Source organism: Chelon labrosus (assembly GCF_963514085.1).
Source record: "Chelon labrosus genome assembly, chromosome: 18".
Lineage (NCBI taxonomy): Eukaryota > Metazoa > Chordata > Actinopteri > Mugiliformes > Mugilidae > Chelon > Chelon labrosus.
In genome coordinates this window covers 24212378-24217045 of record NC_140351.1, presented here as the reverse complement: position 1 = coordinate 24217045, position 4668 = coordinate 24212378, and positions in this window count along the sequence as shown.

The following is a 4668-nucleotide window of genomic DNA, read 5'->3' as shown; positions in this document are numbered from 1 at the left end:
ATATTTAAGTAAATATAAAATGGTGATGGTAATTTGTAAATATTGTTTTCATAAATGACAGTGTAAATAATGTTAATTTTATTCAAAAGTATTAATGTAACAGATGTAAAAAAAAAAAAAAAAGGCTTTTACACAACAACAGGACCCTGAAGCTAAAAGTTTGAGCCTGAATTTGAAGCTAGTCTGAGATCTTCAACATTGACAAGCCTGATTCCAAGCTACTTGGTGATGATTGTATCTCAACATCCTCATCCTCGTCATCAAAGTAACCAGTGTAGTCCATGTCAACCTGAATACGGTCATCCTGAACAACTCTGTCATCAAACAAATTAGTTTGACTCTGTTCGATGTCATCAAAAACCTCATGCATAATTCTTAGTGTTCCTTTTGCATGTTCCCGTTTGAATATAGGGAGATAATGGATAATGAAGTCCAGGTCAAATATCTGTGTGCACTTTTCTAAAACCGCATCATTGAGTTCATCTCCAAAACCAGTGCAGGCTGTGTCGACTGTGTAAAGTCGTATGTTTGTATGGTCCTGAAGTAAACTACTCCTGTAAGTTTGTAACAGTTCCCTGATCAAAAGTTTGTCCTCAGGTGTGACCATTCTGTGTTTGTCGGGTGATGAAACCTCCCCTTGAAAGTGTTCATATTTGGGGATTGGCTCCCCACAACCTTTAGTTTCACAAGAACAAACAGAATGGCAGTGAGTGCAGCACAGATGTCCTGGATCTAAAGATGTGGTGTGTTCCTCGAAATGGCAGTACAAAGCTTTCCGCAGACAACTAGTGACTCCAGTCTCAATTACAGTCTTAACTGCTGGGTCAAGCTTTGTATGCTGTTTGACAGCATAAACAATCGCATGTGCCTGCAACCCACCTCTGCCTGCCCTCCCGACCTGCTGAACCATGGCTTCCACGTCATCTGGTAACCCATACATCACAATGTGTGATACGTTGGGAAAATTTAGGCCCATCCCAAGAGCTGTTGTTGCCACGACAACTCGGCAGCTACCCTGTCCACTCAGAGATGACAGCACTCTGTTCTTATTCTGAGCGAGTGTCTGGCTGTGGAACATGCCTAGAAGCAGGTTTTCAGTCTTTTTCTCAGGGTCTCGGTCAACCCAGGAATCTTCACCGAGTTCTCCCTTCAAATGGCAGAACACTCTGACAACTGCCTTCACGGTTTTGCAGTAGATAATTACTAGCAACATGGAGATACCCTTTTCTTTAACATCCCTCACAATCCAGTGTAGGCAGTCCAGTGTATGGGCAGGTACTTCAATCAGACCCAGTCTGATGTTTGTTCTGTTTGGGCTCAGAGCCAAAATGATTGGATTGTCCATCTCAAGCTGTTTCATAACCCTGGCTCTGGATTCCCGATCAGCAGAAGCAGTCAATGCCAGCACAGGTGTACCTGGAATATATAGCAGTACAATAAGTAACAGTAACATAAGACATGATGAGTAGTATCATTTATAAATTTTTAATGACTGTACTGACATCTAGAAAGAATACATCACTTATAAGTGGTACAGTGACTACCAGTATGGGTATGGTGTGTGAGTACATACAAAGCAACATCCCAATGAATGGTCAATTTGCATCTGAATGGGCAACCAGTTCCTATGGCCACTTGGCCAGTGCGAATGGAATGGAAAAAACAGTTTTGGGGGAGAGTGGTAAGTAAAACTGTTTAGAAGTGGACTGGTCCTACAACTACGTTCCTGTAACTATGCAACTGATTTCAATTAAAGTCGTGAACTACACAAAGTGTAGAAAACATCGAAGACTGAACATGCAGGAAGTCTATTGTTTTATACATACTTACCAGCTTTAACTGGGGATCTAAGCTCTCCCAACTTGGCGAAGCTCTCGCGAAATGGCGTCTGCCCTTTCGCAGCCTGACCCCTGATAGAAATAAAAGAGTAGCCTACATTAGAATGTTTGAACTGCTGGTTATTTCGCTACAATGACACTAACCTTATGATTGTACTGTACGGAAGTCTGAGTTAGTGAACGTACATCGACACCTACTATGTTTACAACTTTTGATTCATACCTCGACATTGGCAAGCTGGCAATGACTAAGTCATACAGTCAGACTATCTCTTACCATTTGTAAGTTAGATGAACTTCATCCACGACGATACCCATTACGTTGGCTTGAAAAACATCGGAGCCTAGCATGTCCCTCCACTTCTTGTTCAGCAGCCAGGATTCCGGTCTTCTGAAAAGAAGCTGGCAACGACCGCTGGTTATATCCACCTCGTCGTGCACACCGAGTTGCATCGCCGTGATACCCATTTCAGTTGCTTCTTTCACTTGGTCCTCCATGAGTGCGACCAAAGGAGAAACAACAATGACCACTGGGTTTGCATTGTGTCCCATCTTCTTAGCGACCATCGGAGCCAGCTGATAAATTAAACTTTTGCCGAATCCCGTAGGAAGGATGGCAAAAACATCTCTCCGATTTACAAATGCCTTGATCGCATTTATCTGCTCCTCTTTTAAAATTAATGCGCTGTCGGTATCTTTTAGAACAGACTCTATGGCAGAATCTACACAACTTAGTTCTCCAGTGGCAGCCATCTTTGTTGTAAACAAATTCAACCCAAGTGCTCTTTGGTGACGTGGTTGATAACGTTACTGTTGATCATCTGTCCATCATCGTATAAAGCCCGCCCTGAGAATCTGATTGGTATGAACAGCTCCTGTTCGAGCATAACTGCGCCGCAACGGAGCAACACCAGACCGAACTTCCAGACCTCAAATGTTGTGGGCGGGACTAAGTTCGGCTGGCACCCAGGCTACCGTTCCGCCCCCCGCCTCTGGAATTCCCTTCCACCCAACATCCGTAACATTGACACATGGGCTATTTTCAAATCCCATCTCAAAACCCACCTTTTCCTGCAAGACTACCCTCCCTGACTGTCACTCTCTCCAGATTTCTATTTATTTACTTTTTTAAACCAAATCTTTTATCTTTTCATCCTATCTTTTAGTGTCTTATACTTGTAGTTTGTTAAATGCTTTTGATGTCTGTTTTTTAATTGTATTTTAACCCTCAAGGGGGCTTAACTATTTTACTCCTTAAAAGGTCCTTGCGCCAAAACGTGGCTCCTTCCCAAAAACTGCTATAAAAATAGTATATATTCATATTTTTTTCTACTTTAAACACGTCAGTCTTTTAGAACTACTTCAGCCTGAAGTATACATATCAAATATTAATCATATTTTTTTGTTTTTTAACCCTTTAAATGCCAGTATGTTTACATAACTCTGCTGGTTTTTATCCAGAAAAACAAAAAAACTAAAATAATTTCCATAAAATACATTTCAATAACTAATGGCTAACTATTATTTTTAGGCCCTGAGATGGGTCAATGATTGGCAGCAATACTGATTTTCATGCATTGTTTTTTTTTTTTGCAGTGTCAGATTTTTAAAAACCCAGCCTTATTAGTTCCTAGTGACAAAACGTGGCTCCTTCCCAAAAACTGCTATAAAAATAGTATATATTCATATTTTTTTCTACTTTAAACACATCAGTCTTTTAGAACTACTTCAGCCTGAAATATACATATCAAATATTAATCATAGTTTTTTGTTTTTTAACCCTTTAAATGCCAGTATATTTACATAACTCTGCTGGTTTTTATCCAGAAAAACAAAAAAACTAAAATAATTTCCATAAAATACATTTCAATAACTAATGGCTAACTATTATTTTTAGGCCCTGAGATGGGTCAATGATTGGCAGCAATACTGATTTTCATGCATTGTTTTTTTTTTTTGCAGTGTCAGATTTTTAAAAACCCAGCCTTATTAGTTCCTAGTGACAAAACGTGGCTCCTTCCCAAAAACTGCAATAAAAATAGTATATATTCATATTTTTTTCTACTTTAAACACATCAGTCTTTTAGAACTACTTCAGCCTGAAATATACATATCAAATATTAATCATATTTTTTTGTTTTTTAACCCTTTAAATGCCAGTATGTTTACATAACTCTGCTGGTTTTTATCCAGAAAAACAAAAAAACTAAAATAATTTCCATAAAATACATTTCAATAACTAATGGCTAACTATTATTTTTAGGCCCTGAGATGGGTCAATGATTGGCAGCAATACTGATTTTCATGCATTGTTATTTTTTTGCAGTGTCAGATTAATAATCTTAGCCTATATTGATATTTGATGATTTCTACTAGGCCATCTCCTATGACAAGTATCCTCCCCCTCCCAAATGCTTATTACTCTGTTGTGTTCTAAAAAATACACGATCAGTTTGAACCAGAAAACATTTTAGAAAGCTGAACATGAGATGAACATGAAATATGTGAGTGTGAGAGTCCAGCTCAAGTGGAGCAGAGGCTGCAGATGGTCAGACTGTGGTCCTTGCAGGTGAACATCCCACATTTGCAGCAGGTGCTGCCAACTCTTCTTTTTCTGTCCATGCAAAAATCGCACAGCCTCCTGCCCTTAGGTTGCCTAATGAGGGAGGAGGGGCCTGCAGCAGCACTCTGTACATCTGCGACGATTGCTGCAGCGGCTGAGCAGCGGGGAAGGCGCCCTCTATTCTGGATGTGTGGGGTCACCAGCGCTTCTCCCACCTCTTGAATGAAGAGCCTCCTCCTGTATGCCTTCTGCTGCTCCCAGGATGGC